This window comes from Zonotrichia albicollis, chromosome 18, assembly GCF_047830755.1.
Source record: "Zonotrichia albicollis isolate bZonAlb1 chromosome 18, bZonAlb1.hap1, whole genome shotgun sequence".
Classification (NCBI taxonomy): Eukaryota; Metazoa; Chordata; class Aves; order Passeriformes; family Passerellidae; genus Zonotrichia; species Zonotrichia albicollis.
Genome location: NC_133836.1, coordinates 11,748,973 through 11,763,575, shown reverse-complemented (window position 1 = coordinate 11,763,575; position 14,603 = coordinate 11,748,973). Strand labels below are relative to the sequence as shown.

At 46.1% G+C, this 14,603-nt stretch overlaps 1 protein-coding gene across 1 annotated transcript in view; it reads left to right on the top strand.

The window, feature by feature from the left end:
* The first annotated feature begins 2,800 nt into the window (after window positions 1-2,800).
* LOC102069254 (T-box-containing protein TBX6L) overlaps window positions 2,801-14,603 on the top strand; it is a 28,026-nt gene continuing 16,223 nt past the window's right edge. Inside the window, exons 1-3 of the mRNA XM_074554308.1 lie at window positions 2,801-6,883; window positions 7,544-7,665; window positions 8,261-8,395. The gene's annotated coding sequence lies outside the window, so the exon portion shown is untranslated. The remainder of the gene's footprint in view (window positions 6,884-7,543; window positions 7,666-8,260; window positions 8,396-14,603) is intronic.

Genomic DNA, 14,603 nt, shown 5'->3' with positions numbered 1-14,603 from the left:
CCTCCAATCCTGCCCTTCTGCTTTGAGTAAATGTTTCTGAGCTGTGGCCCTTCCTCCACAAGGCTGTTCTGCCTTTCCTCTTCTCCATGTGTGGAACCTCCTCTGTAAGTACAGCTGGTGGGGTTCTTCAGTTCAAGGAAGGAGCCACGTTTGGGGAGAAGGTGCCAAGCTCCCTGCATGCACTCAGATGAGGATGTTTGTCTGCAGAGCCATCCCTAAAGGTGCTCAGAGCAACAAATCCTCACCAACAGAGGTACTCACTGAGTAATGAATGCATCTTGTGAAGCTTGGCCATGTCAAGAAAAAGAATTGCAGTAAAACTGCAGTTAGCCATGGCTTGGAGCAGATTCCTTTATTTTGATCTAATCCTGGTGGTAAGAGCTTGAAATTCAAGCCTAGGCAAGATGCAGCTCACCGAGTCACAGATCAGATGTAAACACTGCATCCATCTGCCTGCAGGATTTACAGGGTGCCCATTGCTTCTGAAACCTCTGTTCCCAGGTGCCTTTCTGATGTGCCAGCCAAAGAAATGGCAGCAGCTGCAGTGTGCTGCTGGTGTGGTTCTGCTTTGGGTTTTCCCTGGGAAGCCATAGGGACAGGAATGTTGCTGAATAAAGCAAACTGGGTGAGGTCTGTGACCAGGTGGGGTGAGGCTTTCTCTCTCTTTAATTTTTTTTCCTTGACAGTAATTGATTAAAAACCAAATCCTTTTTGGCTACTGAAAAGCCAGACTCTTAAGACTTCCAGGCAAATAGCAAAACCATTTTTGTTCCAAAGGAGATGGAAAAAGGAATTATTTGGAATTGTCTGTGGAGAATTATTTGTGGAGAGTTGATATCCTTTCTGTGCTGCTAATGGGCACTTGCACACAGGTGTCTTTCACTGTTAAGGTGAAATTATTGTTAAGATATTTATTATTGGGGTTTGGCTGTTTGCAGTTTCACTTCCTGCCACGGGGATTATATAATCCATGTGTAGTTAAGACCATTGAGAATTTCTCTCTCTAGTGTTTTACTAAGAATTAATTTTGTTGAGCACAGCTGTCATTAGTGGCTTCTGCCCACTGTCTGACAAATGCTGTAGCATTTTTTTCAAAAGCTAATAATGTTCCCTTCCACAACCAAAATAGCAGATCAAGGAAGATACCAAGCACCTCCTTAATTTTATTATATGCTAGGGTTTGTCAGTTGTTGTCTCTTGGTTTGGATTTTTTTCTTCTTAATTGGAGTGAGATTTCTCATGAATAATGAAATTAATGTCTTTTGCAGCCAAAATAAACACCATATGGTCAGGGAGAAAGGGACCAGGAAAAGATGAGGAAGGCACAGCAGCAGCTGAAGCTGATAGGAGACAAAATGGACTGAAGGAAGCAGAGGGGCCAGGTGAGAACAGACCAAGTCCTGCCATTGAGGGTGGGATCCCAGCACTGTTAACACCACTGAGAAAAGCACAGGATTTGTGTTTTTCTGGAAATACCAGTGAGGGTGGAGCCTCTGTGGAGTAACCTGTGTGTACATTTACACACTGGGCACAGCTCATTTCTGCTCCTGCAGGTGCTTGGTGAATGAGATAACAGAAGCACAGCAGACATCAGTGGTGTTCTCCTAGTCATGGAAAGCTGGGGTGAGGAGGCTTTGTGCTTGCATGTGAGGATGATGGTAAGAAGTTCACTGTAGGCTGGGTGTTAATTGCCATCTTTCCCTTGCAGTTAATGACCAGGGATTCAGTAATGCTAAGTTGTGATGTTATTTGTGAATTGGGGGTGCTGTACCACAGGCTGTGCTGGCCCAAGCCATGCCTTTGTGGGACTGTCAGATGTCCTTGCAGGGCATGGTGGAACAGGTAGGGCTGCAGAGCACAACACCAGCACTGCCTGCTCCCCGTGTCACCTGGGGTGTCACTGCCTGCTCCCCGTGTCACCTGGGGTGTCACTGCCTGCTCCCTGTGTCACCTGCAGTGCTCCCTGTGTCACCTGCGGTGTCACTCCCTGCTCCCTGTGTCACCTGCAGTGTCACTGCCTGCTCCCCGTGTCACTGCCTGCTCCCCGTGTCACCTGGGGTGTCACTGCCTGCTCCCCATGTCACCTGCAGTGTCACTGCCTGTTCCCCGTGTCACCTGCAGTGTCTCTGCCTGCTCCCTGTGTCACCTGCAGTGTCACCTGCAGTGCTCCCTGTGTCACCTGGGGTGTCACTTCCTGCTCCCTGTGTCACCTGGGGTGTCACTGCCTGCTCCCTGTGTCACCTGCAGTGTCACTGCCTGCTCCCTGTGTCACCTGCAGTGTCTCTGCCTGCACCCTGTGTCATCTGCAGTGTCACTGCCTGCTCCCCGTGTCACTGCCTGCTCCCCGTGTCACCTGGGGTGTCACTGCCTCCTCCCCGTGTCACCTGGGGTGTCACTGCCTGCTCCCCGTGTCACCTGCGGTGTCACTGCCTGCTCCCCGTGTCACCTGGGGTGTCACTGCCTCCTCCCCGTGTCACCTGCACTGTCACTGCCTGCACCCTGTGTCACCTGGGGTGTCTCTGCCTGCTCCCTGTGTCACCTGGGGTGTCACTGCCTGCTCCCCGTGTCACCTGCAGTGTCACTGCCTGCACCCTGTGTCACCTGGGGTGACACTGCCTGCTCCCCGTGTCACCTGCAGTGTCTCTGCCTGCTCCCTGTGTCACCTGGGGTGACACTGCCTGCTCCCCGTGTCACCTGCAGTGCTCCCCGTGTCACCTGCAGTGTCACTGCCTGCTCCCCGTGTCACCTGCAGTGTCACTGCCTGCTCCAGGAGCACTAGAGGGGGCCCTAGGACAGGGCAGGGAAGGGAGGGGAAAAGGGGAGGGGGCCACCCCACCCCAAATGGATGTCCAAGATCTGTCTTGAAGCTACTGAGACAGTGCATTGCTGGGTTTGCCCCCATTGAGCTCTGAGGGCTCTGTGCTGCTGTGCCAGATGTCCTTTGCATAATGTATGGTCTGGGTGAAGGCAGAGGGGATGAGAATCCTCACAGGATTGTGTCCCTGGCCATGGCAACAGAAACCAACAGCTTGCTTTGTCACCATTAATACTGACACAGGCAGGAAAACAGATCCACCATATACTTGCTTTCCATACAAAATCTGCCCCATGACTGTTTTTCCCTTTTTTTCTCCTCAGTGCCCCCATAAGAAGCCCCCTGGGTGTTTCCATTTCCATCATGAGCAGTGTGTTACACTGGGGTGTCAGGGGAATCTCCTGCCTTGTGTGAAATGGCTCCAAGAACGTGCTCACCCTCGTCAGGGGCAGCCCTGATTAGTTCAGCCCTGGTTGGTGGCAGAGGTGTGGGGCTTGTGCCAGCCCAGCTGAGCCCAGGAGTCAGTGACAAACATGCAACCTGTGGATCTGAGCAGTGCTTTGAGGTAGTTCTGTTCAAGTCACATTCTAATCAGGGATGAAAATGTGTTTGAGAATGATGGAAGAGAGATGTGGTGCTCAAGCCTGGCTGGAACCCTGTGAGGCAGTGTGTGTTATGTGGAGCAGCCCGAGGTGAGATCAGGCCCTGCAGCCATCTGGCAGCTCAGGAAAGGGAGCAGGGACGTGGAGCTGAGGCCACTGACTGCAGAATCAAAAACCAAATCACTTCTACCAAGGGGAAGAGTGAAATCACACTTCTGCCTGCGTGCAAGATTTATCTGCACAATTAAATGGTTGTGTCTGTAGCTGGTGGAAAAACATGCCATTATATAATCCCAGTGGGAGGAACTCTGCAATGTCTCTGAGTGCATTGTCTTACTGAGGGAAGCTGCCTATCTAAAGCCAAGTCAACATATATGGTAAAAAGTAGTTTTTGCTCTCAGATTAGACACAGATATCCCCCTCTCCAGTTTTATTTCTCAGCCTATTTCTTTTCTTTCCCATCTCTTTCAGAGACCTTGCAAACAACAGTGAATTCCAGCATAAATGGAATATAAACAAAGTTCATATATGGTATAAGCATATGAGAACCACACTGGAATGGTATTAATTTAATTTTAGTTGAGTGATTTAATAACTACATGTGAAAGGCCATGTAGCAGGGCAAAGGTATTTTAGAAACAGTGCTTCCTGTGAGAATGCTGAATTATTACATTTATTACAGATACCCACAGTTAGCCTCTATATTCACATTCCTCTCATTTTGCTCCTCTGAGGTGTCTGACAGATACAGAGGGCTGTTCACAAGGAATAATATGCAACTGAGTTTTATCTGCAATATGCATTGCATGAACTATGATCTAATCTAATATAGCACTGAACACATACTGTTCAGTAATAATTAGTAAAGGATGTTGTATGAGCTGAAAAGCTTCATACTCAGAAGTGTTCTTTGATTCCTTGTAAATTTAAGTCACACCAGAGATTTCATTTCCTTAAATTACACCCTAATGTGTATGAACAAGTCACATTTTCTCTTCTAAATGCATGGATATATATAAAATGCAACTCTTTCAGTAAGATTGCAGTGATAATTTTCCCTTTAAGAGATGGCACTAGATGCTCAAAGAATTGCTTAACTTGTTAATTGAGCCACATACACTCACCAAGGAGCTCACCATGCTGTGTGGATGTCAGAAAGCAGTTTGAATATAGAAACTTGTCACTTAGGAATGTGTTGGCTGTAATTTAGATCTCCATTAGGTTTGAGTGGGTTAGGGGGAAAAAAAATTAAACTTTAGAAATCCGTAGTGGAAGTTCTGAGCTTACAACATCAATTTGCAATGCTGTGCCCTCAAGTCAGCAGCACAAGTCCCAACAAATAACTTCTGCCGTGGCTCTCCCAACAGACACCCTGCTGGAAGTGCTTCCTACACTTAATAAATAAATGGGCTTTCCTGGGAGCAAAACAAAGAGCTGAGTGTTCCCTCCCAGCAAGCAGCAGTGGCACAAGGTGATTTTTCAGTTTGCCTTGCTTGGAATGTAATAACAGCCTGGGATTGTGAAGTATTTCTGCAGAGAGAAATGGGAGCGTTCCTGCCCTGTGCTGCCATTGCTCTGCAGGCTGAGGGAGCCTTTGGGGGCAGCCAGGCAGAGCTGGCAGCTGCTGTTGCCAGCAGGGTGATGGGCACACAGTGGGCATCTGCAGGAGCCAGACCAGCCAGGTGCATTTCCTGCTGCATGCCTGCATGCACGGGAGGCTCTGCCCTGCCTCAAAGTGGGTATTGCAGTGACCTGCACAGGGAGCCTCCCACAATGGCACATTTTCCCAGGCTGTGCTTTCCCTTGGAAGCTGCTAATAGAGCTGTTTTTCTCAGTGTAAGGATCTCGGGGGTTTCTGTGGTCTGGATGACCCTGAGATACCTCAGAAAATCTCTTTTCCCAGCCTGGCAGTTAAAGAAGGAGTCAGGAGGATTCTTCTGTTCTGGTTGTCAAGGTTGTTTATTTTCTCTTATCTATAACATTCTTTTCCTAACCTGCTGAGGTCCTTTCAGCAGGTCAGTCTGTGGCACACTGACCACCTTCAGGGCAGCGTTGTCTTTTTATACTAAAAACTACATGTACGTTATTTACAATAATTCCCCAATACCTATCACCTATGTTAGACAGTCTGTGTCTACCTTAAACCAATCCAAAAGTGCCACCATCACCCAGAAGATGGAAGCTAAGAAGAAGGACAAGGTATGCCTAAATCCCTCCATCTTGGCTTCTGAACTCTTATTCTAAAAACTCAAAATTCTACTTTTTTATCTTGTAACAAACTAACTATCATTCTACTTAAACTTTGGTGGCTTGTGAATCCTTATATAAGGTTGGTAATTGCTTTTTGAGGAATGTCCTGGGTTTCAACATAAGGAGATGAGAAAGCAGTGCAGGGTTGCTGCAAAGCCTGAGAGGGAGTTCAAACAAATTCATTGTTTAAATGCTGGGTGTGCTGCACTGCCCCTCCCTTGGCACAGAGGTGCCCCTGGATGTGCATTGGAGCTGCTGAGGGTCAGACCCTGGGACCTCAACCCCTGGGCAAAACTCAGCTGCAGTCTGCAGGTGTCACCCTCAAACTGGGGAGCTCACCTTCAGGTAACTCAGAATTCCATCAAAGTCCATCTGTGCTTAAATGCACTGCTGCTGCATTTTATTTGTGATATATTTATTTTGATATTATGTCAGTGAAACCCAGAAATGCCCAGAGTGTGGTAATGGCCAGGCTGGGTGTGTGGTCATGTTTCAGTCACAGCTGAGGCACAGACACAGCAGTGCCTCTTATCTGGTGCTATCAACACATGTGGGAAAGTATCTGGGAAAAATATGAAAATATAGAAATGCTATTTCCAAGTACAGAGTGTCCCCTGAGAAGAAAGAGAGGAGGAGGACAATGTTTATTCTTAAAGATGTGCCTGATTCAACAAGGTACCAAAATATAAACAGCTCCTCTTGACATCAGTGAGGACAGCAAAGGGCAGCCTCAGGTTGTGCCACCCCAGGCCTGTGATGTGTACAGGTTTTCAATGACATAAATTATCTCTACAACTGAAATATCCATGGAAAATAGCTGCTTTAAAATAAACAGACTTAACTTCCTTAATTCATGCAAACTCAAAAGTTCACAGTTAACCACTGAAAAATGCAAAAGGCCAAGGAAAGGTGGAAATATCTCTGCTGGTTAAAAATTCAGCCCTAATTACTTCTCCCTGAAATGAGGGTGGCTGTGGCACATAGAGGAACTCTGCAGAACAACTAGTGGAAGTTCTGTTCGGTGACACCTGCCTTCATGTGATCCCTGAGGCAGTGTTTATTAGGAATATCATTTTCTTTAACAGCTTTTCTCCCCATCATCCCCAGTGGCTGATCCTGCTCCAGCAAGGAAATCCTGGTGGTTTCAGAACAGCAGCAGCAGAACTGGAGAGAGGTTTGGAATCCGATGGACTTGGAGCTGGCTCATCCTTCCTGGGTTCTGTATCTGAGTTTTGTCAATGTTCACTTTCTGCATCTATTTCATGGCAATACCACTGATTTATTGGTTAAATCATAAGTCAAAAGAACTCAGTTTTATCTGAGATTTGAGATTTTTAGTTTATCATCTATTTTCTGTCTCCATCAAATAGAAGCTACTTGTCCAAAACTGTCCCCCCTCCCCTAAATGAATTTGCAGCTAGGTCATTTTTATATGTCATAAATTGTTTATAATTTTATTTTCTAGCCAGTTTAGGATAAAACTCTGGAGTTTTTCATCTTGAGTGATTGAATATGAGTATCCACTAGGAAACACTCCCATAATTCAGTGAAATGAGAGCAACACAAAGTTACTGGGTGTTTGTGATGGTGAATAACTCCAAATAACTCAGAGCTTCCCACGAGCAGAGCTCTGGAGAGGACTAAAAAGTGTCTGCTCATATTAGAGTAGAACATGCTCAGTTTTTTGGAGAATCCTCAGCTCTGAATGCTGAGAACTTGCCATAGTGCAGTGTAGCAAAACCAAGGCTCTGTTCTAATTAAGACTTACTCGGATTTTTCAGTTTTTCCCATTCCCTGGCTGAAATTTCCTGTGTCTTGTAACCATTTAACAATATGTTACTAACCATCCATTATGTCCTGCTTTATTCTCTTTTAGATGAAAGAGCCATGTAAAAAAAAGAATTCTCCAGCCCCTGTGACTGAATTTGAGCGATAATGTCAATGGAATTAACACATTGCCAGTGTTGAATGGGCTCCTGTGGCTGTATAAACATCAAGGTAACACATTTCCAAAGCAGAAGACATTACTGCTGTGATACTGTTGTTTTGAGAATATTTCCTCACTGCCAAAACACTGATGTAGATTTAACATTTTGCCTGCTATGATGACAATAATGCTGGAGTGGCAAGGGCTGATTCTGCTGATTTTATTTTTGCTGAATTCTGGTTTATTTGCTGAAGAAAATCTCTTACAGTGTTTGGCTAAACATGGAATGCGAGCATAAGTACATTGAGGTGTATTTAAGATGACCTCTGATTGGTAAATGCATTTAAATTAGAGAGAATTTAGGCTCTCTTAGGGGCCTAATTCCATTTCTGAAGGAGACTTTCTGGAAAAGCTGGGGCAGAATGCTGTCAGGAAACCCAGGATCCTTCAGCTTGGGCAGAGTTTGCTCCAGAATAACTGTCTCCCACACTATCTCCATCCATTAACATAATTTTTATCTCTGCAAACAGGAGCAGACTGAGGCTTCAATGCCCTTGGTATGTTGCTGAATAAGATGCAGGCTTCAGTTTTAACTTTGGGGATGGCAAACAAATTGTAAGGCCAGGCTTGTCAGGAAACCTTTAAATGGTGCTAATCCCACTGCAGATCTGTTGGCACTGTCTCACCTGATGCAAGACAGGACTGACTGATGAGGATGTGGCACAGAAGCAGTTTGGGACTCCCTGGGTCACAAAATCAGAGAAGATGGCTGCACTGCAGAAGGCAGAGCTGGTCATGCACGTAACACTGATGGTTTCCTTTATTCTGATCCTGGTGCAAATTGAACAAGACCTGTGTTTCTGCAGGAATGTTTTAATTTGTCTTCAGGCAAGAAAAAAATCAGGCAAAAGTGCTAGACCAGAACCTGACAGGTTCTGTTCCTAAATAATTATTGTCATGTGAGTTTTACTTCTCTGCAAGGTTAAAGCCATCTTTAAACAATGAGTTGGGTTTGCAGCATTTCTACTCATCAGAGTGCATAACCCAGGTATTGAGGGGTGGGAAGTCAGTCTCAGGGCTGACCTTACTGGACAAAGGTGGGCATGTTCCTCTCCAGAATCCATGAGAAATACCCACTGCCTCAAGCAGAGCTGTATCAGTTCTGGAAAAAAGGATTTCAGTTATTTCAGTTTGCAGAGCTGCATCTGGCACTCTGTGAGCATTAGGGCTGAGACAGAGGAGAGGGAGGCTTTGTCCATCCCAGTTTGCTGCAAGAACAGCCCTAGGCTGGATTCCTCAAAGGAAAAGACTTCTCAGCACAGGGAATGTTCTGTTTCTGGTCTGCTCTTGGTTATCAAGGGATAGAAAAAAAAGTTGTGATGGAAAAAGGAGGAGCTGCCTGTGGCAGGAGTTTGTTAGCACACAAAAATGACCTGGTGAACCATGACCACTGTGCAGGAGTTCAGTGCACAGAGTGGGCATGGCTGTGTAACCTGAAGTTCTTCTCTCTCCCCTGAGGGCCCTTTGAAGCCCTCTGAAAGCCCAGAGAACAGCTCAGAATTGCAGAGAAAATGCTTCTCTCATCCATGGATCAATCTTTGTCAGCTCTAACACACAATGGCTGGTGGCTTTAGTGTATCTCCACTGTCACCCAAAGGCCCTTTGTGGGAAATGTCACCAGTGGCTCAATAACCTGTCCCCTCATTCTGCCCTAAGCCCTGGAGTGCAAAGAGTGCTCTCCCAGGGCAGTGCTGTTCCTGTTGCAGCCTCACCTCCCCTGGGAGCCCATAGCTGGCCTGTTGTGAATTATGGTGTGCAGAAACACAGGGCATGTGCAGTGCTGTGACCACAGTGGGGCAGTGAGCCAGGCTCCATCCCACTGGGAACAGCCTGGTCATGTGCCAGCAGAACATCCAGCCTTCCATGTGGCCCCTGGATGCATTTGAGGATTCATAGGAATTAGAGAGCAGCAGATCCATCAGAGCCTCCTTTGCTGCTCACATGAAGGCAGGATTGCTCTGCAATGCCACTGGTGTGTGCACAAAGCCATTAAAGGCCTGATACAGGAAGGACTTGGTCTGCTCCTCTGCAAACAGGCTGCCCTTGCACAGCCACAGAGCTTTTCCCTGGATAGTCAAATTGCTTCTCTCTCATTTTCATCCCAACTAATGAAGATAATTATATCCCTTTGTAGAATATTAATTCCTCTGTCATCTGTGTGTTTACACCCTGCAGACGTGTTCATTTCTTCCTTGTGAACAGAGCCATCAATCATGGAAGCTTTCCTTCAGCACTTCTAATCTTTTCTGGTGTTCACCTCATCCAGTTCCCAGTAGCTTTGATAATGAGGTGATAAGAGTTACATGTGGTTTTGTCAGTTTGTTCTACAGCAGGCTCACAGAAAGAGGCCCTGCCACTTTCCTGCTCAGCTCTATGCTATTTTCACATATGTATCCTCTGGTTATATTTGTGGTTTTATTTTCAGCAAGGAAATGAAATCACACCTAGTGCAGAAAACCCCAGAAATTACCTCTGTAAAGGAACCTCCTTAGCATTACCATATCTTTATTGGTGGGTATGGCTGAACATCACTGTTCAAAACAGAAGTTTAAGAGATCTTCTCTTAAGGGAAAATCTGGAACTGGGGAGAATTCCAGAATTCAGCAATTCCTCCTTTGGACAGCTTCTTCAGAGTATGATGCAAAGGGAAGAGAAGGAGTAGTTCCATCTTGGAGAGGACATACAAGGCAAAAAAGTCAGAAAGACATACTGGAGGACCATGTAAGGACTTAGATTTCAAATTTTTGCTTCAGGTTTCTGATAAACTAAACCAGCCCTCCCTGGCTGCTGCTGTAGCTTGTCCACTCTGTCCTGCAGAGCACAAACCCTCCAAGTCTGGTAGGTTCTCTCTGCACTGTCAGCAGTTATTTGGAAATGAAGGCCCTTGGTGGTGAGTCCAAATCTCCATCTCAGGCAGGCTCAGCTCACCAAGCCTGAGCCCAGCAGCAGCTGAAAACTGAAAGCAGTAACTCAGTATTGAGGGTGGCAGGAGCAGTGACCTCATTATTGATAACCATCTGATCTGTGCCCACAGGAATGCCTGCTCCCAAACCTGACTTGAATTTCCTCCTGCACACTCCCCAGCACTTTTCTGAGCAGAATTTATAAATCTTTCTGTTGAATTTACATTGCATTGTTTATTTCTATGTTTGGTTGGCCGGCACAGGTCAGGCTGTGAAGTAGCAGTCATTTAAAAACAGTTTTGCCTCACAAATGCAAAGTTTGTGTTTTTAAGAGTGGCACCTATTAAGTGTATTGATGTTTGCAGGGTTAGAGAGGAGAAGAAATCTAAGTTATGTCTAAGTAGATAAAATCCAGTATTTTCAGCCAAATGCACTTATTGCACACCTCACACTCAGTGCACACCTCTGTTAACCTCCTTCCAAGGAAAGCTTCTCTATAGAACTCTTCTGACAGGACAAAGCCATGTGTCATGCCTTGGATTCTCAAGGAATTGCGTCCCATCTATTTAAATCATTCAGGTGTCTGATGTTCTTAACCACTTAGAAGCATTTGTTCCATATAGTAGGGCTAATTTTTAATTTATTTTTCTAAGCACATCTATCCGAAATGATGCTAGGCTTTTATATTCACAGCAGGGAACATTGTGAGGTTTAAATATCCCTTTAATCACTAAGGATGTAATAAAAACAAGAGGAGTTCTTTGAGCTGCAGAGTGTTACCCAGGGAAAAATCTACTCTGGAGCTTACAAATGTGAGCTGAAGAGACAAACTGGGCAATAAAATCCACAACTACGGAGCAAACCCGCTAAAAGTTGGTGTGTAGCTGCCCCTCAGCAGCTGAGACTCGAGGGGGGAAAAGGCCATTCAGCACCTCTAGAGCCATAAGAGCCAGGCCATAAACACTTCACAATCTGCTGGGGAGGGGGAGGGAGCTGGGCTGTGATCTGCCCGCGGTCTGTACCCAGCCCTGCCCGCACAAAGAGTGAGCAGGAGAAATTTCACCATGGGAAGAATGAGGGGAAATTCTGGAGAGATGAGCGAGTGCAAGGAGAGGTGGCAGCTGTGTTTGATTGTGTCAGTTCATGTCCACTTATGGCAGCCTCATCCCAGTGCTGATTTGAGGAATCCATGAAATCTGACAGGTGCTTTTTTCTATTAGTGATGTTGAAGGATTCTTACCCGAGTATTGTTATTATGGACCCAAATATCATTTTTCTGTGAGGTGATAAGTTGGGTGAGAAAAATTACAGCTCAAAGTTTATCCACGGGCTCTCTGCTTAAATCCATGTGCATTTTCAGCTCTTTGTTACTGACTTCAGATATATATATCAGCTTTCAGAAGCATCTTGCAGCATGTGCTGCATGAATCTTAGTGTTCATTTTATTTTTGGGAGGTCCTGTAAAGCTCAGCTCAGACTCTACAGGTCAGATGGACATCTTGTGTGTTAGTTCCCTTTGCTGCTGGGAGATGGATGTGCAGTTATATGTTTCCTATGGCTATATAAGTTTTTATAGTTCTTTTTCAAAGAAATTATAACTAATACTATAAAAGGAAAATAAATACGCAGTAATAAAATCTTATTCAAATGAAATGTGATTTATTGTAAGTGCTCTGAATCAAAATCTGCTGTGTATGGTTTAATTGTTCTCTTGTCATGATTTCTGGTAATGATCATTAACTTCCTCTGAAAGTTCTTTAGAGTCAGTAGTGATGTTGGAGGAACTGAGCTCTACACAGCTCTGTAGAGCTCACAGCAGTTTTTATTTTTAAATTCCAAACACTTTAAATCTTAACAATTTTAATTTGCTCTTTGAAAGTAGATCCTCTGATAAGGAGGATGTTTATTGATTTCCTGGTTTGATTAGAACCTTACTGTGTTGAACAGTTTGTGGAAACTTCCATATCACAGAAGAGACCTTTGCCAAACAAAGTAACTTGCACCCTAACTTGCATGATTGAAGTCTGGTTTTTTACCTGTTGGTTTCATGGCTTTACAAATGCCTGATACACGAAAATAATAATCTTTTGTGGAAACCAAGGTACCATGACAGTGTATCAGCAATCCTGAAAATCCATGAAGTTTAGATAAAACCTTCTGGGTCTGAGCTGCTGCTTTTTTTCTGGAAACAATAAGTTTTTTAACAGAGATTTCTGCAGTGTTGCCTGCTGGGCTTCTGCTCAGCAGAGTGCATTCTGACAAGGCTTTTGTCTGGTCTCAATTCATGGTTAAGTAAACTGCCAGCAGTTTTTAAGATCTGCATGATACTTCTCTTTGCATATGAGTGTGTGCACATGTGTACAAATATAGCAGTGTTTATAGAGGGGTGTTAAGCTGGAGTTCCTTGCTGCCTGTTTTGTCAGGCTGCTCCCTGTGGCTGAGAGCAGTGAGTTTGGGCAGGGTGGGAGGGCAGGTGTGGGGGGAAGGATGCAGGGCTGGGAGGGCAGTGCATGCAGTGCATTATTAAAATAAACTAATTAAGGGAAAATGCTCAAGCTCCTCCATTTCTGCTCAGCCTTCCCTGGGTAAGAGCAGTGCCTTGAGCAAGGCATAAGCTCAGTGCCTGATCCTCCTGGAAAAGAAATGCAGCTCAAGGCTGGCAGTGCAGAAATTGGGCAGATGACTGATGTTACACCATCAAATGTGTTCGTTGTTATTTACATTCACATTGTTGGAAAAGGCATCAGTGGCTGAAGGGATGTGTTGCTTGTGTTGCTGCAGCATTCCAGTGGGGAGAACAAACTTTGCACAGACTGTTAATCCTTCCTTGGGAAGGAAGGAGCTGGATGCAGTCCTGATTCTGATACCAGAAATCAAGAGCAGAATGACTCCGTGTGCTCAAGATGAGAATCATCGCAAACCCATGGACTAGCCAAAGTTTTCAGACATGTCTGTATTTATTTAAAAGGATGCAGGCCTGTGAGGGCAGTGCCCGTGTGGAGGGAAGGATGCAGGCCTGTGAGGGCAGGTGTGGGGTGAAGGATGCAGGTCTGTGAGGGCAGTGCCCGTGTGCAGGCAGGGCTGTGAGGGCACGTGTGGGGTGAAGGATGCAGGGCTGTGAGGGCAGTGCCCGTGTGCAGGCAGGGCTGTGAGGGCACGTGTAGGGTGAAGGATGCAGGGCTGTGAGGGCAGTCCGTGCCCCGTGTGCTTTGCTGAGCTGCCCGCAGAGCTCTCCTACTGCTGCAGCTCCTTTCGGCGGGTTCTTTTTGTGGATTTGAGCGGGACAGAGCGCTGAGCTCTGTCTGGGACACACAATGGGCTGACAGGAAAACGGTGCACCCGACATCAGGGCTCTGTGAGAACTTGAAAGGGCTCTAGACAGACATATTTTGCATTTGACTCTGGACTGCAGCCTTTGAGGCCAGACTCGGGCCGCAGTGTTAAGTGGCCGCTAAGTGTTTCCCTTCTTGTGCCGCGCTGAGGGGGCGCTGGGAGCGGGCCGGGATGTGAGGGAGGGAGGGAGCCAGGGCAGTGCCCTTTCCAGTTTGGGGCCGGTTACCGCAATCCACAAACTGCAAAAGGAAAAGTCTTCTCTCGAGCTTATAATGTACAGCTTTTTGTCTACCTGAGCTGCTTTCCCAGTTCCCCTGCAGAGCAGGCCCTGTCACAGCTGCCCTGTGGCCTGTGACCCGGCCCCACAGCTCTCGGAGCCCTGTCCTGGGAGCCTGTGGTGAATTAGTGTGGAGATGTTACCAACAGGCTCTCTCCAAACCCATCTGCTTTGCTTTGCCAAATGTCATCTTTGCACTCTTGAGAGCACTGGGAAAATCTGGGGGTGGTGCAGTTTAGGGCTCAGTATGGGGTTTGCAGCCCTACAGAGATCTGCCTTCTGTGGGGTGCCTTCCCAGGATAGGAAGGTCTGCATGGCACTTGTAATATCATTGAAGACACCAGATAGCTTTTCTCAGGAAAAAAAATAATCAAAACCATAAAAAGGATAGGGAAAGTGCCATTTTCCTCCACCAGAAGAAAATGTTGGGTTATGT